A 23,605-nucleotide genomic window follows, 5' to 3' on the forward strand; every position below is an offset into this window, starting at 1 on the left:
TCAAGCACTGCAGACACGTCCTGAGACATGCTAGTAATCAATGTGTGTGTACTCAATGAAGGAATATTTTTAATGACTGACGGGAAAAGCATCTCCTCCATGTAAGAGTCAGCATATAGGTGTCATATTTGTAGCACCATACCTAGTCTTGTGTGTTGTTCCAGACACTGTAGGAGTGTGACTCTGTCTTGGTGCCCTGGTGCCCTTGCATGTCCCCACTTAGGCTACGTAGACAAGGCTAAACTGCAGGCTGACTTGAACCTTGTCAGAGAACCTCCTGATTGCTCTTGCAGCAAGGGGAGATAAGCAGCCTGATGAAGAGCTATGAGGCCATTTCTCACCTGCCTCCTCATCCAGCTGGAGGTGACACAAAGTTGTCACTCATCCACCTCTGGTTTCAGTTGAACATATGACGGTCTCCCTAGTCCCAGCTGAGTACAGCTGTGGACTACAGAGCTGCTCAGTGCCATAGGGCACAACTGTGGGCTCCTTCCTGGCACAGACCCACCACCTGTAGTGCCTTTACTGAGGCCTTCCAATTCAGTGTCAAACCGCGGGACTAGGGACAAGGCAACTGACACCAGGGTCATATTGCTTCTGCACTGTCTGTAAGGTAGAATCTGAATCCATTTGGGTTCATTGTCTCCTTACTGGCCAAGCCCGTAGAAGGTGACAAGCCAAACTAACAACTGCAGTGGTGCCCTGAGGTGCCCAGTCCTGTGCTGCGACTTAGGGACTGGCTGCCTGACTACGTGACAGAGTCTGGTGTTGAGTTGTGTGATGTTGCGTGACCAGAATACTGGCTTATTTTCTTTGTCATCACACACAGCAAGGAGCACGGTTTTCACTACATATTATGACTTAGGGTGGCTTTGTCTGTCCTCATTAACAAACCAACCTTAGAATGAATACCATGTCGGATACCAGCTATTGAATCTGCTATTGAATCAATATATTTATTTAGACAAAATATGTTTCTGAAGTCCAATTCATTTTAAAAGTTAACCTTATAGTCTATTTGAAATTCGAAATCTGTATCACTTGTGAGAGAATTGTCATTGTAAAGGTAAATGTTTAAATGAACAAATGGAGTAGAATAAGCCAAATCCATTTGCAATGTAATGCCTACTGCACATGTTATCTTCTTTATTCTTCATAACAAATATTTAGTGTAAAATTGTAATTTCCACTTTAGAAATGGGGAAACAGGTCCAAAGGATGTAAATAACTTTCTCACCTTCACTCAGTATGTGTCAGAGCCAGTACTGATACTCTGAGTTATGTCACGTGCTGTGCTTAGTCACTCAGTCGTGTCCGACTCTTTGTGACCCCATGGACTGTAGCCCGTCAGGTACCACTATCCATGGGGATTCCTCAGGCAAGAATACTGGAGTGGGTTGCCCTGGCCTTCTCCAGGGGATCTTCCCGACCCATTGATTGAACCCAGGTCTCCAGCACTGCAGGCGGATTCTTTACCATCTGAGCCACCAGGGAAGCCCAGTTATGTCATGTCATAGCCAATAAGGAGACAGAGCAGATAAGACTCAAGTCATTTTGTCTCACGAAGTTCCCCTCATTCCTTTCCCTTTTCTTCTACCTAGGATCTAATCTTGTCAGACAGCTCCATGACCTAGGGGCTTTTTCACATACTTTTTGGTAAGATGGGATACTCTTATTTAAGGCTCAAGGTAGATTTGAACCTCCCATTTTCAGTCCTTTTGGACCTGCGTTTTCATACCTCTGTAAGGGCACAACAGCTGCTATTTATAATCCCTTGTTATTCCTTAAGCAGAGTGCATTCTGAATAGGTCCTTTGTAGCAGAAATATATTTTTTTGGTGCGTGAGGATACAGACGGGGCCTCAGATATATAAGCATTTTGTTATTATGTAATAATAAGAATAGGGAGGAATCAGACAGCTGGAGGACTTCCTGTAGCTCAAACGGTAAAGAATCTGCAGGAGACCTGGGTCGATCCCTGGGCTGGGAAGATCCACTGGAGAAGAGAATGGCAATCCACTCCAGTATTCGTGACTGGAGAATTCCATCGACAGAGAAGCCTGGCGGGCTACAGTTCATGGGGTCCCAAAGAGTCGGACACGACTGAGTGATTCACACACACACACAGACACACACAGGCAGGTGGAGGGCTTCTGAGATCTGGTGACTATCAAGCCAATGGAGGACGTCATGGAGAAGAAAAGATGTTTGTGGCTGCTCTCTCCCTGCACCCAAAAAAACTTGGAAGGCAAGTCAGAAGTGTGTGAAAGATATGCTGTGTCATTTGCCATGGAATTTGACAGCAGTTTTTTTCCTGTCTCCCTATAACCTTTGACAATGGCTTTCGCATTCCATTTCTCTATAGGACAATACAATCATATTAAGTTTTAAAAAATGTTTCCCTGTCAATGATTTCATCAGGGACACCACCATATGAGATTTGGGTGGCACATTTTGTAAACCCATTTATTCAAGAGAAGACCAAAGGGTTTTATGCAATTTTTATGTGTAGGTATATATATATGTATGTATATGCATTAACATGTAGATTACACCTAAAGAATATGTTATGACCCAATTTTTTTAACTCTAGAAGTGCAAGGGTGGTTTAAATGTATAAGGTTACCAATGCATTTCACCACACTAATAGAAAAATGGAGGAAAAACAATTCTATGATCATCACTATTGATACATTATACGTGTTTGATGAAAATTAATCTATATTCAAGACGGCAAACTAGGAATAGAATGGAACTTACTCTGATAAAGTATATCTACAAAAAACGCAACGAAAACAGGTTGAAATGGAGAAGATTTTTCATTTCCTATTGGGAAAAATGCCAATTATCACCTGCTTTAGTCAAGACTATTCTGGCTAGATTTGATCAATGCTGCAAAATGAGGACACGTTTAAGGTTTAAGCCAGTAGAAACTGTTGATATTCAAATGTAATAATATATTTTGAAAAGCAAAAATAATGTAGATCTAAATTTGTGGAATTAATATGCATATTTAGAGGAATTGTTGGACAGAAAATTTATATATAGACATTCTATCTCTACATACATCCTCAACTAGACAATAAAAATCACAGACCATCAATTTTCAATAACATTAAATAGCCAGGGATAAATTTAACAAAAATGTGCAAGTAGAAAACTTTATTTCCACAACTTTAGCAGTCAAATATACAAATAAGAACAGCATAAATCGTTTCAGTTTATCTTCTTTCAAGCAAATGGTTGCCCTTCACCTATAATATAAACATTAGAAAAGTTCCTCAGCAGAACTTTGATGACAGGAGAGGTATACAAAGCTCACTGCAGTTGTAGTTTTACAAAATGGACTAAAACAAGAACACTAAGGGCGACCCTTTGGCTTACCTTCAGTTAATCCTCTCGAGATTCTATAGACTTTTCAAGCATATTACCAGTATTGGTGATGTTTAGTTATTTAGTTACTGGGGTATGTTAAATAATACTTGTTTTTCTACCCTATTAGCCATTTCATCAATATTCTGAAAATATCTGAGTTCCAGATTATATTCAGTTTTAATTCTGTAATATACTGTTAGTGTCTTGTTCATATTTCTTATTATGTATACTTGGGCTCTTTCCATTTTCTTCACAGTTATGTAAACTAAGAGGAGTGGACTAGCAGTTTGGGGTTGACAGATACAAACTATTACATTCAGAATGGATAAACAACAAGGTCCTACTATACAGAACAGGGAACTATGCCCAATCTCCTGTGATAAATCACAACGGAAAAGAATATTTTAAAATGTGTGTGTGTGTCTATACATATATATATATATTAAAAATTATGTAAACTAGCACATTCTCTTTATTTATTAGTTGAGTTTATGTTCCTCTTCCTAACAATTCATACCTTTTATTAAGTATCTTTTCCTTTTTCCCTTAGGTTTATTCTGTTGCTCTTTTTCTTACCGTTTATGTTGGATATAGGATTTTGTATTTATGTACCTTGTAATTTATGTATTTTTCTTTTTAAATACCACACATATTTAGGGCTAATATTTTTCTATGAGAACACTTTAATCATGTTCTGTAGTTACTTGAAAGTAGTCTGAAAGTTGTATTTCTGTCTAAATGTTCTAACGGAATGGAACAAAAATGTAAAGTGAAAATATTTAGAAGGCTAATACACAGTAAATTCTTCCCTAACTATGAAGTTCTTCCTTTAAAATCAGAACCATGCAATTCATTGTCAGCAACTGGGAAAACACGTATGTGAAAGATACTAAGTTGATTACGCAGGAAGAACTAGAGTTACAATCTTTGACCTTCAGAACTTTTTAAATTCAGGTATCAAAGGAAAAATAACATACTTGATATGGTTAGAGAGGATTATATCATGAGGCACAGATTTTTATTAGTTCTTTAAGAGTGAAAGTGGGATGTACAGCAAAAACCATCATAGTATTGTAAAGTAATGATCCTCCAATTAAAATAGGCAACACCCCTGCCCCCCCAAAAATGCCAAACGTGGGGGCAGGTACTGTGCTTAGCATATGTATCCTACTCACACCTGCCTTGAGTATCACTGACTAAATGCACTGTCTCAACTTGATCAGCCACAGAAACAGGAAACTAGACTATCTTTTGCCATTTTATTATTCAGTCATTGCATGCTTCCCTGGGGAAAGGATTTAAAATCCAACTGTTTTTTTAAGAGCTAGAGAATTCAGAATTTGAGAGAATTTAACAAACATCAAGAAGAATGTTGGCTCATTTTCTTAAAAAAAATTAATTTATTTATTTTAATTGGAGGCCAATTACTTTACAATATTGTGGTGTTTTTTGCCATACATTGACAAGAATCAGCCACAGGTGTACATGTGTCCCCCATCAGAAAATGAAATCTCAATTCCCCTGTTATAATTTGACTCAAGATGATATATTATGAAAAATAAATAATAAAAAACAGAGTATTCTTGTATGCATTCCATCGAAGAGAATCAGAGAACGCAAAAATCAGCATTGAAAACTTAGCATTTTAGTGTATCTGTTCTGAATTCACAACTTATATGAGTAAAGTTGAGTTTAGAAGTTAAGGGATTTCACAGAATCACAAACATTATGCTAAAGCTGGTACTAGATCCTGAATGCCTGAGCATATTTCATATAAACTGATATTTATTACAAATACATGCCATATTTGCTACATGCAGAAATTATAAAAGAACCTGAAAATTATTAGCTGTTGCTTAAAGTACTAATACAAGAGAAGAAAACGGTTCCCTATTTTCAATTCGATATGGCTTTGATCCTGTCTGTTTCTTTATTTGAAAGTCTGTAAATCAGGCACTCAGGCATCTGGGGTCTGAACTATCTTTCAAAGAATATGTGAACTCTGTTATTAAAATAATAGTAATCTTCCCTCTATATTATTAAAGATATAATATTCTGAAAAAACAGAAACCACATAACTTACTTTCTGAATGGATGACATACCTGCTTCTGGCATTTCAACAGGCTATGTATTTGATGCAAACTCCTCCCTGACATCAGGACCATCTCCACCTTTACCCCCAGTCTTTGCCTCAGCCAATTCCTGGAGATCAGTTTCCAGGTGAGAATCTTTACCAAAAAATGCATCAGTTCAGCTGTAAAGCATACAATATAAACAAGGGAATGATGATATTGATTCCCTCAGTATTATGAATTAAAAGTCTTAGGCCAGTATGGTAAAAATGTGATGAATGAGAAACTCAAGAGCATTATTCCAGGAATGTTTTGCTGGAGAAAAAGGAAAGCAGAATTTTCCGAATGCTATCACCATTTTCCTTTCCCAGGGTTGTCCTCAGACAACTTAGTTGCCCCCTTCTCTTTGTCTTGAAAACAAGGGAAAATTTGAACAACCACACTAACCTGCGAACTATACTCTCCTCAGTTTTTTAGGAACTGTCTGAAGTCCTTTTCTAATGTTTCCTTTCCTCCTCTTACTGGTTATGTCTTAAGACATGATGCACACATACACTTTACCTCCAGAGGCATCCTTCTCCTTCTCTTCATTATGATTCACCGGATCCTCTCCATTTACTTCCTCCTTCCCAGGTGTGATATCCTGAATCTCAGCTGGCAGTTCCTCTTGTTGAGGTTGCTCAACACTGGGCTGCTGGTCCTAGTAGAGAGTGCATGCAAATAAAAAACTTTTTGTTGTTAATACATCTAATAGCATAAATATACATAATACATAGATATATCTGAGCATATGTAAACCTAACAACATTTTCCCAACACAATTTTATGTACTTACTTTTAATAAAGTTACTCTTCCCACAGAGAAGAGTTAGCTCCCATAAGAGTTACCCAGAAAGACTTTGGAAGTTATTTAAATCTATGTTGGGATGGAAGTATGCAGCCTGTTGTTAATAAGCAGGAGGAGGGAGTCACTGGGCACATTTCCAGGGAATTCAACAGTATACTCATAGGCAACGCCAGACTGTAATATATCTGGATCAATGTTCCTTCCTAAGACAAACTGTCACCCTTTATCAGCATGGAAGACCTTTATCACTGCATCTGTACTACTTAACATGATTTTCTCACAAATAAACTTGTGCTAATAGAAAACATCAAATGGTAAGGTACTCACAACCACAGGTTCATCCAGCTTGGGGAATCTTGATCTATAGGTCCCAATGTTGACGCCACTTGCCCACTGATATTTCTCCCGGAAAGTAGGATATAGTGATTTAGAAAATGTATTTAAGAGCACAGCTATATTTGATCACTTTTATGACCATATGTTGACTTATTTTTTTTAATGTGAAAATACTTTCAAAAGAAAATTCTGGTTAAGTTAGAGTGTACATGCATTCCAATTACACCAAATACAGTTGCTTGCAAAGCCATTTTTGTCTTTGCTATGCTGGCAGAGAAATCACCTTAAGGTACACAGGAAGGCTGACTTTTTGTGAGGAAGTTTGATTTCACAACAGAATTCTCCATCATGAAGATATTTAGTGAAATACTGCTAGGAATTTAAAAATTCAGGACTATTGCTCTTGTCACACTCCTATTCACCAGACCTATTTCCCCCAACTCCCTTGGAATTCAGTTGGAACACGAAGAAAGGCTCAGTCTTTACAGCCTGACTATGGGATTTTCTCAGTGTCTGTGGCTGAGGTGAGTCTGCATGCAGAGCAACCGGTCCACTTCTCTCTTGGCACCTTACCACAAAACCTGCGATACATATGTATTATATGATTGTATGTTATGTATTATATGATTTCATGTCAGTGGGTTTCTGGAAAAGCACAACTATAGGCAGAGAAATATGTCTGTGGTTGCCAGGGTATAGGAGTGGAGGAAGGAGTCTGAAAGGAAATAGCCCAAGGGAGCATTTTCAAACCAATGGGACGTTTTCTACATTTTTATTGTGGTAGCATTTACACAATGGTATGCATATGTCAAAACTCGACAAACGGTAATGCTTTAAAGCATTGACTTCTATGGTATATAAATTATATGTCAATACTTCTCACTTTTTTAAAAAAGGAAAAGGATCTTTTAAGTATGTAAATACTGGTTATTGTATCCATCTAGAACTTGAGCTCATAAACATAAAAATCTTATTTGAAATTCTTCCCAGACCCAGCCAACTTCCAGGATTCCCCATGACACCTTTGTACCCTTATGACAGGACACAGAAACTTTGTCTTAACCACGTTTACAATTCCGTCTCTTCACGTCAATTCAACATTCTTGCTGAGTTCTGTCCATTTTACTTCGAAAATGTCTAATGCGTCTACTTTTCCCCATGTCCACCACATCTGCTCTAGTCCAAAGCCCCCCTCCATTTAATTGTCAACCCCCTTCTAACGGGTCTCTCACATCCATTCAGGGTGCCTGGCTCCCACTCACCGCCATCTCCCTCCCTCTCTTACAGTTCCAGAACTGTTTATGACTTTCTAGATAAAGCCTACTGTCCTACACAAGAACTTGAAGGTATGGTCTAGCCCTTGCCCAGCTTGCTAACATCATGGAAAGTAGAGAATCCTCTTCTTGTCTCTCTTATTGGGCTTCATTCATACCCTCCAATTTCTCAAGCTCAGATTGTCCCATATTTCCGAAGCTTCCGGTTAGTAGACTCCTTCAAGCTAGGCTTCAACAGTATATGGAACGAGAACTTCCAGATATACAAGCTGGTTTTGAAGAGGCAGAGAAACAAGAGATCAAATTGCAGCCTTCATTAGATCATCGAGAAAGCAAGGGAATTCCAGAAACACATCTACTTCTGCTTCATTGACTAGACTACCTCAAGGCCTCTGACTGTGTGGATCACAACAAACTGTGGAAAATTCTTAGAGATGGGAGTACCAGACAAGCTGACCTGTCTCCTGAGAAACCTGTATGAGGGTTAAGAAGTAACAGTTAGAATAAAACATGGAACAATGGACTGGTTCAAAATTGGGAAAGGAGTAAGACAAGGTTGTACAGTGTCACTTTGCTTATTCAACTTACACGCAGAGCACATCATGGGAAATGATGGGCTGGATGACTCACAAGCTGGAATCAAGGTTGCTGGCAGAAATATCAAGAAGCTCAGACGTGCAGATCATACCACTCTAATGGCAGAAACTGAAGAGAAACTAAAGAACCTCTTGATACGGGTGAAAGAGGAGAATGAAAAGACTGGCTTAAAACTCAACATTCAAAAATATAAGATTATGGCATCTACTCCTATCATTTCACAGAAAACAGAAGGGGGGAAGTGGATGCAAGGACACATTTAATTTTGGAGTCTCCAAAATCACCGTGGATGGTGATTGCTGCCATGTATTAAGACACTTGATCCTTGGAAGAACAGCTATGACAAAGCTAGTATGCATGCATGCTCATTGCTTCAGTCGTGTCTGACTCTTTATGACTCCATGGACCGTAGCCTGCCAGGTGCCACTGTCCATGGGATTCTCCAGGTGAGAATACTTTAATGGATTGCCATGACCTCCTCCCATGGGGCATGGCAGGGCATCTTCCCAACACAGGGGTGAAACCCATGTCTCCTGCATCCCGTGCATTGCAGGTAGGTTTTTTGTTTTTGTTTTTGCCAATTTATGCATGTTTTAATTGAAGGATAATTGCTTTACAGAACTTTGTTGTTTTCTGTCAAACATCAACAAGAATCAGCCATAGATACATGCAGTCGGATTCTTTACCACTGAGCCACCAGGGAAGCCTATATCAAACCTAGACAGCATAGTATAAAGCAGAGACATCACTTTGCCAACAAAGGTCCGTATAGTCAAAACTATGGCTTTTTCAGTAGTCATGTTCAGATGTGTGAGTTCGATCATTAAGAAGGCTGAGTGACAAAGAATTGACGCTTTCGGTTTGTGGTGCTGGAGAAGACACTTGAGAATCCCTCAGACAGCAAGGATATCAAAGCAGCCAATCCTAAAGGACACCAACTGTGAACATTCAGTGGAAGGACCGATGCTGAAGCTGAAGCTCCAATACTTTAGCCACCTGATGGGAACAGACGACTCACAGGAAAAGACCCTGATGCTGGTGATCAGGGTAGGAAGCATAAAGCAAGTTACGCCCTGGTGACTGCTGAACAGGTTTTAGAAGCAAAATCTCTCCCCCAGGGAACCAGTGCTATTAGCGGAACTTATGGCTCTGACCCGAGTTCTAGAGCTAAGCGAAGGGCAGCGAGCAAATATCTTCACTGACTCTAAGTATGCTTATTTGACTTTACACGCTCATGCTGCAATATGGAAAGAAAAACAGTTTAAAAGGGCAACAGGAGAACTTATTGAGCATTTCAGAGAGATCCAGAGACTTGTAACGACTATATATTGTCCTAAAGGAGTAGCTGTTAGGCATTGCAAAGGGCACAGCAGGGATGGGAGTAAAGTAGCTGAAGGTAATCAGCTGGCTGATTGTCAAGCCAGAAAAGTGGCACTTTGGGAAACCCCTTCACTGCAGATGCCTTTGATCTGGACAGGTCCTGTGGAACAGGAAAAACCGCAATATACTGAGGAAGAATAAGAAAGATATGAGAAAAGAGGAGCAAAGATTACTGACAAAGGATGGCTACAGTCCGAGGATGGACGATTAATAATTCCTGAAAAGACTCAATGGAAAATTCTTAAGGGTTTACACCAGAGTTTTCATTTAGATGTAGAGAGTACTTAACAGATAGCTTCTCATTTGTTTGAAGGTAAAAATGTAGTGAAAACTTTAAAGGACATTATCAAAAGATGTGAGGTTTGTCAGAAAAATAACCCAAAGACTGAAAAGCTAGCAAAATCTGGATTACAACGAAGTGGAAAATATCCTGGAGAAGACTCGGAAACTGATTTTACTCATATGCCACAAGCTAATGATTATTCTTGCTCACAAGTTTGGGTGGATACTTTTACTGGATGGATCCAGGCTTTTCCCTGTTGTGGTGAACAGGCTAAGGAGGTTATAAGAATTTTAATCCATGAAATTATCCCCAGGTTTGGGCTGCCACGGAGGCTTCACAGGGACAATGGCACCACCTTTGAAGCTGCTCTAACTCAGGGGGTGTCTAAAGCTCTAGGAATAGAATCTCACTTACACTGTTCCTGGAGACCCCAATCCTCAGGAAAGGTTGAAACAGCTAACGACATTATCAAAAGACATCTGTGCACATTAACTCAAGAGACACAGGACAATTGGATTAAAGTTCTACCCATAGCTTTAATGAGGGCTGGGACTGCCACCGAAAAGGAGGGGCTGTCCCCCTTTGAATGTATTTATGGGAAGGCCTTTCTTATGCACAGACATTGTTATAGACCCTGAAGCCTTAGAATTAACTAATTATGTAACTCAGCTCTCAGTTTTTCAACAGACATTAACGGAATTCCAGCAGGTGACTCCTGACCTAGCCTCTGCATCAAACAAGCCCTCATTTGAGCCAGGAACAGAGGTCCTGATAAAAACAATGGGATCTGGGGGCCAATCCCTCGAACCCCTCTGGGAAGGCCCTTACCAGGTTATTCTTTCTTCTCCCACAGCCGTCAAAGTGCCAGGAAGAGATTCATGGGTGCATCACACTCGAGTTTAAGAGGTGGCACCCTGACCAGGACTAAGTCACGTCATTTTATGTCTTTAGTTTTTATGCTCTGACTTTGTATTTTTCAGATGGCCCTGATAATCTATGTGAGCCTACTTCTGCTGACTCCAAAAATCCTGAGTTTGCCGTTTGATCCTCAAGACAATGCCTTCCTGTTCTGGGCTCACTCCTACGCTGCATTCCACAATCAGTCTAACTGCTGGGTCTGCAGAGTGCTCCCCTCTTCATCAGTGGGAGGCTTCCCATGGTGGACATCTCCACTTCAAGGAAAAGACTTTCTCCAAGTCTGCGAATACCTTCGACAACAATCATATGTGATGTCTCTTCTTAATCTGATGACATCTAACAACCCTAAGATGGACTGGTGCAACACTTTGTACTTTAATTACGGACATAACGTGGCTTTTAATTTTGATTATACATTGTCTTGGTTTAATGACTATTTCGCTACACAGAGGGTAAATGGGTCTAGATCTAGTGGCTTTTTACCTGACGTTTATCAAATATGGGATGATTGAGGTTATATGGCTAACTTCTGAAAAAGGACATCTAATGTCTACTGCCCCTATATGCTGGGAACAAATAGAGCCATCCCCAGAAGTTAGCCAACAACTTAATTATAATGATTCGAAACAATTGGGACTTTTGCCTCAGGAAATATGCAAGGTAATCATTCCCGTATTTTCCAACCCCAGTTCAGGTCCTCCCTTTGCCTGGCCAGGCACTGATTGGGACTGGATATCTCAGTCACGCTGGCTTGCTCCAAATGGGACCTACTGGATATGTGGCTCTTACCTATGGGCAAGGCTTCCTCCTGGCTGGATAGGGAGATGAACCCTAGGTTTAGCTTTTACTCACGGCTTCATATTTTCAGAGCTTCCAGAAAAGCCTGCTAATTTACCACACCTTAAAACTCAGTGGGCAAGGTCTGCATTTCACTGGTGTGATTATTTGGCTGCAGTGTTTGTTCCCTCTCTGGGAACTACAGATGTTCTGCTACGAGCGGATGCTCTTGACTAATTTTATTCAACAGGTATTACAAGATTCTCAAAAAGCTATTTCAGCTCTTCAGTTCAGTTCAGTTGCTCAGTCGTGTCCGACTCTTTGCGACCCCATGTATCGCAGCCCACCAGGCCTCCCTGTCGATCACCATCTCCTGCAATTCACTCAAACTCACGTCCATGGAGTCGGTGATGCCCTCCAGCCATCTCATCCTCTGTCGTCCCCTTTTCCTCCTGCCCTCAATCCCTCCCAGCATCAGAGTCTTTTCCAATGAGTCAACTCTTCGCATGAGGTGGCCAAAGTACTGGAGTTTCAGCTTTAGAATCATTCCTTCCAAAGAACACCCAGGACTGATCTCCTTTAGAAAAGACTGGTTGGTAACATCGAAAAAAGATGTCCTTTTCATTATGGGGACTGGAATGCAAAAGTAGGAATTCAAGAAACACCTGGAGTAACAGGCAAATTTGGCCTTGGAATATGGAATGAAGCAGGGCAAAGGCTAATAGAGTTTTGCCTAGAGAATGCACTGGTCATAGCAAACAGCCTCTTCCAACAACACAAGAGAAGAGTCTACACATGAACATCACCAGATGGTCAACACCGAAATCAGATTGATTATATTCTTTGCAGCCAAAGATGGAGAAGCTCTATACAGTCAGCAAAAACAAGACCAGGAGCTGACTGTGGCTCAGATCATGAACTGCTTATTGCCAAATTCAGACTTACATTGAAGAAAGTAGGGAAAACCACTAGACCATTCAGGGAAACAAATCCCTTATGATTATACAGTGAAAGTGAGAAAGAGATTTAAAGGACTAGATCTGATAGACAGTGCATGATGAACTATGGACGGTGTTTGTGACATTCTACAGGAGACAGGGATCAAGACCATCCCCATGGAAAAGAAATGCAAAAAAGCAAAGTGGCTGTCTGGGGAGGCCTTACAAATAGCTGTGAAAAGAAGAGAAGTGAAAAACAAAGGAGAAAAGGAAAGATATAAGCATCTAAATGCAGAGTTCCAAAGAAGAGCAAGGAATGATAAGAAAGCCTTTCTCAGCGATCAATGCAAAGAAATAGAGAAAAACAACAGAATGCGAAAGACTAGAGATCTCTTCAAGAATATTAGAGATACCAAGAGAACATTTCACACAAAGATGAGCTCGATAAAGGACAGAAATGGTATGGACCTAACAGAAGCAGAAGATATTAAGAACAGGTGGCAAGAATACACAGAAGAACTGTACAAAAAAGATGTTCACGACCAAGATAATCACGATGCTGTGATCACTCACCTAGAGCCACACATCTTGGAATGTGAAGTCAAGTGGGCCTTAGAAAGCATCACTACGAACAAAGCTAGTGGAGGTGATAGAATGCTGAAGCTGAAACTCCAGTACTTTGGCCACCTCATGCGAAGAGTTGACTCATTGGAAAAGACCCTGATGTTGGGAGGGATTGAGGGCAGGAGGAGAAGGAGACGACAGAGGATCAGAAGGCTGGATGGCATCACCGACTCAACGGATGTTGAGTCTGAGTGAACTGTGGGAGTTGGTGCTGGACAGGGCTGCCTGGTGTGCTGTGATTCATGGGATCGCAAAGAGTCAGACATGACTGAGCGACTGAACTGAACTGAACTGAGTGTTTCCATGTGGTTAAAGGGGGAATGAGGCGCAGAGGCACTACGTAACTTGTTCAGTGTCTCCAGCATTAAGGGAGCCAGAGGTCTGGATGCACTGTGGAAAACTCTGTGTGTTCTGTATTTATCAGTCAAGAGTAAGATCCAATGGCTATGGAAAAATATGTAGAATAACAGCTAGCACATAACACAAATTGATCTTACATCATAGAAATGCACACTAAATAGAAATCTGATTTCTTCAGAAATCTTTCAAATGGAGGCTTGACAAGACTGGCATCAGGATGTTTTGTAGACACGATGGTCTCAGAGCCTCCTCAGAACATCAGACAGCATGTCAGTGAGTCTCCTAGACTGGTGGTCTTGGGTTTGTGCATCAGAGAAAGCAGGAAACCCCTGTCACATGCTCTCAATGGAGACAGAGCCTGGAAGCAGGCAAAATTAGACCATGCCTCTGCTCTGCTAGTGCCTAGACAAGTTGTCCATGTCAATCAGAACTGAGGAATTCTTTTAAAAAGTGCAGATTCCATGATCTACACTCAGTGAATCTCACTCAGTGGGGCTACAACAGTGCCCCAGAATCTGTGAGATTTCACTACACTTGGGAAACTCTCAGGGACTTTATTAAACCCCTTTGGTAGTGAGACTGTCAGCAAAATAAGGGAAATAATGATCAGAACAGATATTAGAAAAAATATGTAGATAAGCAACAAAACCCAAAGCTGGCTCTTCCAAAAGGTCAATATGAATTCATAAGTTTCCACCCACAAGAATAAAAAAAAAAAAAAGATAACTAAAGACAAAACTTAACAATATCAGGAAAGAAATAGGTTACAGATGCAGATGACCACAAACTGAGGGAGAAACTGAAATAGCAGCACCAGGCCCCTTTCGATGAGAGCTACGTGCCAAACCCAGCCCATTACAAGATTCCTTGACATTCAGGAGCACGCCAAGTAGATTTCCATGCCAGGACTGTTGCATTTATTGTTCCTTCTGCCTGGAATGCTCTTCTCTTAGGTAACCCCACAGCCTGCTCCCTTACTTCCTCCAGATCTCTGCTTACTTGCCATCTTTCAGGGAGTCTTTCCCTCATTATCTTGAAGAAAATAATAACATCATATCTACATACACCTTTTCCCCTGATCTAGCAATATGTTTCTTCATAGCGCCTGCCACCCTTGATTATTTACTGACCACCAAGTCTATGAAATGAGAGACTTGGTTGAAATGGCAACCCACTCCAGTGTTCTTGCCTGGAGAATCCCAGGGACTGGCAGGGGCCTGGTGGGCTGCAGTCTATGGGGTCGCACAGAGTTGGACACGACTGAAGCGACTTAGCAGCAGCAACAGTACTGTCCCAAACTCCTTCAAAACCACTATGAGGTACAATTTCACGCCAGTCAGAATGGCTGCGATCCAAAAGTCTACAAGTAGTAAATGCTGGAGAGGGTGTGGAGAAAAGGGAACCCTCTTACACTGTTGGTGGGAATGCAAACTAGTACAGCCACTATGGAGAACAGTGTGGAGATTCCTTAAAAAACTGGAAATAGAACTGCCTTATGATCCAGCAATCCCACTGCTGGGCATACACACTGAGCAAACCAGAAGGGAAAGAGACACGTGTACCCCAATGTTCATCGCAGCACTGTTTATAATAGCCAGGACATGGAAGCAACCTAGATGTCCATCAGCAGATGAATGGATAAGAAAGCTGTGGTACATATACACAATGGAGTATTACTCAGCCATTAAAAAGAATACATTTGAATCAGTCCTAATGAGGTGGATGAAACTGGAGCCTATTATACAGAGTGAAGTAAACCAGAAGGAAAAACACCAATACAGTATACTAATGCATATATAAGGAATTTAGAAAGATGGTAACAATAACCCTGTGTACGAGACAGCAAAAGAGACACTGATGTATAGAACAGTCTTATGGACTCTGTGGGAGAGGGAGAGGGTGGGAAGATTTGGGAGAATGGCACTGAAACATGTAAAATATCATGTATGAAACGAGATGCCAGTCCAGGTTCGATGCACGATACTGGATGCTTGGGGCTAGTGCACTGGGACGACCCAGAGGGATGGTATGGGGAGGGAGGAGGGAGGAGGGTTCAGGATGGGGAACACAGGTATACCTGTGGCGGATTCATTTTGATATTTGGCAAAACTAATACAATTATGTAAAGTTTAAAAATAAAATAAAATTAAAAAAAATAGTGCTCAGGTCTAAGGCAGGTGCTCAGATAACATTTGCTGAAGGACAGTCTGGAGCCAGGTCCTTTACACACATTGCTAACATGCACAGGTACCCTCCAAGATGGGCACTGGCCCCATTGTATTAATTATGATACAAACTGAGATTTCAGGAGACAAGTGATACACTCAACAACACAGTCAGCATGTCAGGTTCCAGGCTTCAGAATCATATCTGCCAGCTTCCAAATCCTCAGTTCCCGGACAGAGACTTCACAGCCAAGAACATAAGAGGTTTTATATCTAACACAAAGACTCCAAACAGCTCAGATAGATACCCAGAGACACCAAAAAGAGCTCACTGAATCTCTGCACAGAGAGTGCACAACTCGTCTCAGACCCTCAAACACAACTGAGACCATAACCATACACACTGTGACAAAGACGCTCCAAACAGACCAAAGTCTTCCAGACAGAAACAAACGAGAACTGCACAGATACTTCACATCATGGAGACTGACTCCCAAACCACTGAGACACTTACCGACCTAACACAAAACCCCCTAAACAGAAAGACAGAAGTTTTAATAATGACTCAAGAACACAATATAATCTTAAGATTAATTTCCCAGACAAATGAAAAATTTGCAACCTGTGCATAGATCCCCAAGCAGCTGATAGTTTACACCTTTACACTGACCCATCCTGAAAGCAGCACAGAGGCATCACAACTTCGGACCCAGAATCCAAAGCTCAGTGATCTCACATTCTGGGGTGCAGATGCCTACACAGAGATCTCTCATCCAGGGACTGAAAGGCCAGCAAGCTCCAAAGATGCACATCCCGGTATACAGGCACACATCCTAGAGGCTTTGTACTATGGCTCACAAAATCCGCTCAGATCAAATATCCCATCACTCACAACCCTGCCAAAAGGCTCAAGGGGATCAAATGTACCCAAACAACACCTGTGTTGTCACACGAAGCAATACACAATCCCAAGCTGCCAGATACAGTTTATTCTCCAGGGAGAGACACCAAACTCAGAGACCTCTCCCTGGACATGAATTGCATGCATTTGTGTGAATGACGGAGAAGGCACTGGCGACCCACTCCAGTACTCTTGCCTGGAAATTCCCGTGGACGGAGGAGCCTGGTAGGCTGCAGTCCTTGGGGTCGCTAAGAGTCGGACACGACTGAGCGACTTCACTTTCACTTTTCACTTTCAAGGACTGGAGAAGGAAATGGCAACCGACTCCAGTGTTCTTGCCTGGAGAATCCCAGGGACGGGGGAGCCTGGTGGGCTGCCGTCTATGGGGTCACACAGAGTCGGACACGACTGAAGTGACTTAGCAGCAGCAGCTGTGTGAATGACCGTGCACTGCCACACGATCCAGACTGAGCGGAGCTAAACCAGAATGAAATGCCTTCACCATGCACAGCCAGCGACTGCGCCAAACCTCGCCACTAACCAGGGCACCTATTAGACCCCTTTGGAAAAAGCAATAAGACTCGGAGGAAAATTGTTTGCTCTGAAAAGTCGCGCACGCCAACGCAGGCGCACGCGTATACATGTGCCTCTCGCCCTCAGTTCCTGTTCTGCGACCACACAGCCTGCAATCACGCGGTGGCCAATCACTGCCCAGAACGCTTCCCTGACTCCACACCCAGACAGCCAGTCTCTCGCTTCGTAGTCGTCCCACCAACGAAGGGGTGGAGTTGAAAAAGAGACGGAGAAAGTTTCCGCTTAATACCTGTGTCCACTCGGATTTAAAAGCAGTGGGAAGACCAAGAGGAGCGAGTGGGGATGGACCTAGTGGCGCCATGAGTGCCGCTGCTGGAAACTGTGGTCCGTGCCCGACGCGGTGTAAGGGGACCCTCTCTGTTGTCACACGCCCTCTCCCAATGGTACCTTCCAGAATGGGTGGTCTTTCCCCTACCCCTCGGTGGTACATCCCAGGACAGAACTGTTTCATCTCGCGCGCCCCTTGCTGGTGGGATTGGGGAACAGCAGATATAGATGCCTGTGGACCATTCCAGGAGGATCCACGAAGGGCAGAAGGGCAAGGTTAGGGGGAAAACCCCACAGATTCCTGCAATTTGGGACTCAGAAAAAAGTCTTCGTAAACTGAAGATTACGTCTCTATGGGGATCACTGTCGTAACAGAGAGCATGGAAAACACTTTATCTTTGCTGGGCATTGTGATTGTGCTTTCCTGTTCAATACAGAATAGGTCTCATGGGGGAAAGCCAGCCGCAGTCCCCCAAGGGGCAGGATAGATAAAGCTTCCCACTGGGATCTGCAGGCCTGGCGTGGGAAAGCTCTCTGTCGCTGACTTCGAGTAATATGTGGAAGAGACAACAGGACCTTCCATTCTATTAGGAAGGGGGTCAACTCTGAGAGGACCCAAGGACACCACCACGTAGGTGAGATAAAGACCATGGCTTTGTCACCATCTTGTCATCCCTGAATATGTTCCCTAGCAGGATCCTCAGCCTGTCTAGCTATGCCTCTCTCGGCAAGTTTAAATTTGTTTGTTCATTCCATCATTCATGCATTCTCTCCAAAGTATGCATTAAGCACAACTCTGTATGTTAGGACAGAGAAAATCAACCTTTTCCTCATGGAGCTTACATTCTGTTGGGATCATGTGGTCCCTAAATACAAGTAATATATCAGGTGTTTGTAACTGCCGTGATTAAAATTAAATCGGGATAGTGAAACAGAGAGAGGGGGTGATATTTAGAAAGAGTGGTCAGGGAAGTTCTAAGATTGTGACATTTGAGCAACAGCCTAGAGGAGATATGCCTATTTGGGAGAAAAGTATCCTAGACAGAGGTAAGGCCAGTGGAAAAGCTGGGGAGTAGAACCCTGTGTAGTGTGTATGAAAACAGTGAGGAGGGCAATGTGACAGGCACAGCATGATGGAGGGAGAGCGAAGAGATTGGGAAACAGAAGTGATGAGGGCCAGGTCCGTTGGCCGTTCTGGCCATTGGGAGGATTTGGACTTGAACCACAGGAGGGTTCTTATCAGAGAAGTCCCCAGGCTTCTTTCTGAGGCCAGATCGCACATGATTGTTGAGGAGCCCTTGGTTTATTTTAAGAAAAACACTTCCCCACCCCTTCTGCAGCTGAGCATGCCTTTCCTGGAATCCCCTACACTCAAGGGGAATGCCTCCTCCTGCTTCTAGTGAACATCCATGTCAACCGATGATATTCTCAGGAGAGACAGGGCAAGGACCCTCTTGGTGTGACTGAGGGCACATTGAGTCTTACAAAGGCAAAGAGGCATGATATAAGAGGCACAGAGATGGCAGGGAGAAAGACAAAGATAGAGCATTCGGCAGGGACGGAGAGACTACTTCTGGTAGCAACCTGTCCCCACTTAGTTAGCACCCACCTACAGTCCCCCAGCCCTGCTACTGGATGATGTACAGTACATTTTCCCTATAGGAGAAAAGAAGCTCCTCCGCAGGGACTCTCTCTAGGGAATGACTCACTCGCCCATAGCCTGGGCCTTAATCATGCTCCCTTCATCCACATCAGGGGCCTCTGCCCATCAAGACAAGGACATGCTCCATTCCTGGGGAGGCTCATGCTGTACACAGGGTCCCTCACAACCTATCCTGCCCAGACTGCCCTCCTGCTGATCTCACTGCCAATGACTGCTTTAATGGAGGAAAGAGAGGCAGGGATCTCTGCATTTGTGGTGGAGCCTCATGCAAACTGGTGAATGTGAGATTTCTCCCCAGCTGCTTGGAGGCTCACCTCTGTACCTTCCCCCACCACATCGATGGGTGTGTGATGGAGAGACACAGAGACATATCCTGACAGTGAGTCAGTCATAGGGTACTTGTGGCCCTGTGCAAACGCCCCCCTCCCCCACTACCCGGCCAGGGTTGTGCTGATTCTTCCCTTCCTCTTCCAAGGAGCCCAGGCTTACATGCAGTCTCTCTCCTCCTCATGAGCTGAGATCTTCCATCTGCACTGAGCCTTGGGTGCCCATCTGCTATCGGTGCCCTGCTTGTTGTGGGCTGGACAGATGGACTGAAGGAGTGTGTGTACACAGTTTCTGAAACAGGGCCCCTATCAAGGGTGGTAGTCATATCAGCAAGTATTGTTCTTAACAAGATTATTACCTGGGCTTCTGTGAACTGAGCATTATTACCCTCTCTGAGGCTGGGGCCCCAGGCTTTTATCTCTGTGCAGAGACATGGTAATAATCGTAGCAAATGTGACATCACAGGCCTGCTTCTATGGCCTGTGAGACTGGGGTCCATCTAGCCTTCCTCTTAAGACTATTCTCATGTGCAGATACATGAAGAGCTGAAAGGCCCAACCCTCTGGACAAAGGCCCCCGAAATAGTTCTGAGATTTCATGCCCTGGGACAGAGATGTGCAAACAGTTCAGACTGCTCATCCTGGACACTAACCCAAAACAGCTCTAATAGGTCACGCCTGAGGACACAGATGCACTCCAGCTCAGAAATACCAACTGTGGCTTCAGATGAATTAGGATCCCTAAGAGAAACAGCATTGCTCACAGCCAGTTCTACAGGGTTAACTTGTAACCTCTGTGGTTCCTGAATGACACTGCAATCTGAAGGAATTCTGGGTGACAAACAGGAAGAGGCACACTGTGCTTTGGACAAACTGGCCCTTATTTAGTCACACAGCTTCCTCAGGAAAAGATTCAGTGACCCCAGATCCTTGCCCCACACACAAAAGCATGAAAATGATTAACTTGCAATGTCTGATCTCTGTGTTTCACAGTAATCTTTTGCCAGTATTCATGCTAGACTTCATGTATTTCCTAGGCAAAACTCATATTGCCTTCACTGCTACCTCCTCAGAGCAGTGTTCTCAGAGCTAACGGAGGAGCTGTGTCCCGGGCTATAGTCCCCAGGAGACCCCAAATCCAACCTAAACTCACAACTCTTCTGTTGTATGTATTTCCTTAAGTGGACACTACTCTAGCTAATAGCTCCCATTTACCTCAGAGGCTTCACACCCCTCCCCCAGAGCCTACAGTCTGAACCCTGGGACACAGAGCCCCACATCTTTGCCTCTGGGCTACTGCGTGGGCATTTGCACTGAGTCTCTGTTCAGTCAACCCCAAGGGAGAGAGGCCTCCAGTCTTGCAATTCCTGCAGCCCGTAGTCACCAGCATGTAATCCTGAGGAAGGCAGGTTCATTCCAGGGGTGTGGTGTGCCTCAGAGCTGAGGGGCTCTGAAATTGATTTCCCAGGTCTGGGTCCTGAGAATGGCCCTAACCCCACCCTGGTCAACTCTGGTCATGGTAACTCTGTATCCTGCCCCATGGGAGGTTCAGAGTGAATGCCAGATCCACAGAAGAAGCCCCAGAGACTGGTCCTCTCTATCGCAGCACCCACTCTATGCTACTGAATTCTGGAGATAGGAGAGGTTTCCCACTGTGCTTATGACAACTCCCTTACATCCCTCTAATCACCTCTGTCATTTTCCAGAGTTCTTCTCCTGGTAACAGCTGCCACAATTCCTCTCTCTCCCCAAATTTCCACCCCTCCCCTCCCCTTCCACCAGCCCTCCCCTCCCCACTCAGGGGCCTCGTTAGCCTCTCCCCCAGCCCTACTCACAGGGCCTCACCCCATTTTTGTCTTCTCACCAAGCACCCACACTCCCTCAGAAGATCCCCTCAAGACCCTGCCTGCTCCCTGCATTCTTCAGGACACCTATCTCCTGCCCACATGCAGGGTCTGTCACAATGTCCCTGTGAGGACTGAACTGAAAAATCTGTTCAGGATCTAGATAAAAATCAGACCCAGACCAGCAGTGCAGGGCAGTTCATGTGGGGCTGGAAGGAAAAGGAGAGGGTCTCTGAGAGGAGCATCTGGTCTCAGAATCCTGAAGGGGTGAAAGGCTTTTCTTCAAGGGTCCTAGTGAGGATGAAGTGAAATGGCACCTTATAAGAACTTGTGCATACATGCCAAGTCTGTGCCAATTCTCTTGAATCGTGTCTGCCAGGCTCCTCTGTCCATGGCATTCTCCTGCAAGAATACTGGAATGGGTTGTCATTCCCTCCTCCAGGGTATCTTGCCGATCCAGGGATCAAACCCCCATTTCCTGCATCTCCTGCATTGTCAGCTGAATACTTTCCCACGGAGACACGTGGGTAGCCCCAACATATGTTGAGAGTTAATCGAATATTGTGTTCTCACTACACACACACACACACACACACACACAGTCTAACATAAAACAAAACTAAAGGGACACAAGGAAATTTTAGGAGGTGTTGGGTATGTCTATTACATTGATTGTGGTGATGTTAGTATCATTGTTTGCATATGTCCAAACTCATCAAAATGTACACATTAAATATACAATTTGCTGTATATAAATTCTATTTCAATAAAGACTTTTAAAAAAGGAGAGCAGAAAAATGTTATCCAAAAAATTGATACATACATAAAACGAGAACATTTCTTTAAAAATATTGAGGAGCAAAGTTCACTCAAAAAGTAATGAGCTGAATAGTACCTTTCTATCTATTAAGTTCATGTGTGTGCATGCTAAGTCACTTCCATTGTGTCTGACTCTTTACGATCCTATGGACCATAGCCCGCTTGGCTCTTCTGTCCCTGGGATTCTCCAGGTAAGAATACTGGAGTGGGTGCCAGGGCCTCCTGCAGGGGATCTTCCTAACCCAGGGACTGAACCAGACTCTCTCATGCATTGGCAGGCAGGTTCTTCACCTCTAGCGCCACCTGGGAAGTCCCAAGGAAGTTAATTCCTTTGTCTCATATTATGAGGCCACTGTTACCAGAAAACATACAGCCTTGTCATACTTTTTGCCACTTTTAAAGCAGTCACCTTTTCCATCTTTGGTTCTAACTTGCTTCCTGACCGGCATACAGGTTTCTCAGGAGACAGGTCAGGTAGTCTGGTACTCCGCTGTGGTTAAGAATTTTCTACAGTTTGTTTGATCCACAGAGTCAGAGGTCTTAGCGTAGTCAATGATGCAGAAGCAGATGTTTTGTGGGATTTCCCTTGCTCTCCCCATGATCTAACAAATCTTGGCTATTTGATCTTTGGTTCCTCTGCCTCCTCGAAACCTAAGTTGTATATCTGGAAGTTCTCGGTTCACGTACTGTTGGAGCCTAGATTTAAGGAGTTTACAAACCAGGAGGCTTCAGAACTTGGGGACAATCTAAGTGGAGAAGCTTAGGAAATTGGCGGATGTGAAGGAAGTCTGATAAGAGGGACAAGAAACTGAAGCTCTACTTTCGATGTTGCTAGCAAGGTAGACAGGGGCTAGACCATGCCTTCAAGTCCTTGTATAGGAGAGTAGCCTTTATCTAGAAACACATAGACAGCTCTGCAACTGTAAGAGAGGGAGGGAGAGGGCGGGAATAGGGAGACAGACACACTCAGTGGATGTAAGAGACCAGTGAGAAGGGGGGTTGACAATTAAATGGAGGGAGGCTTGGACTAGAGCAGATGTGATGGACATGGGTAAAAGGAGACACATTAGACGTTTATGAAATAAAATGGACAGAACTCAGCAAGAATTTGGACGTGAGGTGAAGGAGAGGGAGTTGTAAACGTGGTTAAGAACACGTTTATGTGTTCTGTCATAAGGGTATGAAACTGTCATGGGGAATCCTAGAAGTTGGCCAGGTCTGGGAAGAATTCCAAAATAAGAGTTT

General features: G+C 43.4%; 1 long non-coding RNA gene across 1 annotated transcript; it reads right to left on the minus strand.

The window, feature by feature from the left end:
- Positions 1 to 3,160: 3,160 nt before the first annotated feature.
- On the minus strand, positions 3,161 to 7,479 carry LOC139181648 (uncharacterized). Its single transcript, XR_011565433.1, has 3 exons — positions 6,622 to 7,479; positions 6,009 to 6,147; positions 3,161 to 5,603 (listed from the first exon to the last, which is right to left on the minus strand). It is a non-coding gene; the product is annotated as an uncharacterized lncRNA (long non-coding RNA).
- Between the last annotated feature and the right edge of the window lie 16,126 nt (positions 7,480 to 23,605).

Source organism: Bos indicus, chromosome X (assembly GCF_029378745.1).
Source record: "Bos indicus isolate NIAB-ARS_2022 breed Sahiwal x Tharparkar chromosome X, NIAB-ARS_B.indTharparkar_mat_pri_1.0, whole genome shotgun sequence".
NCBI lineage: Eukaryota > Metazoa > Chordata > Mammalia > Artiodactyla > Bovidae > Bos > Bos indicus.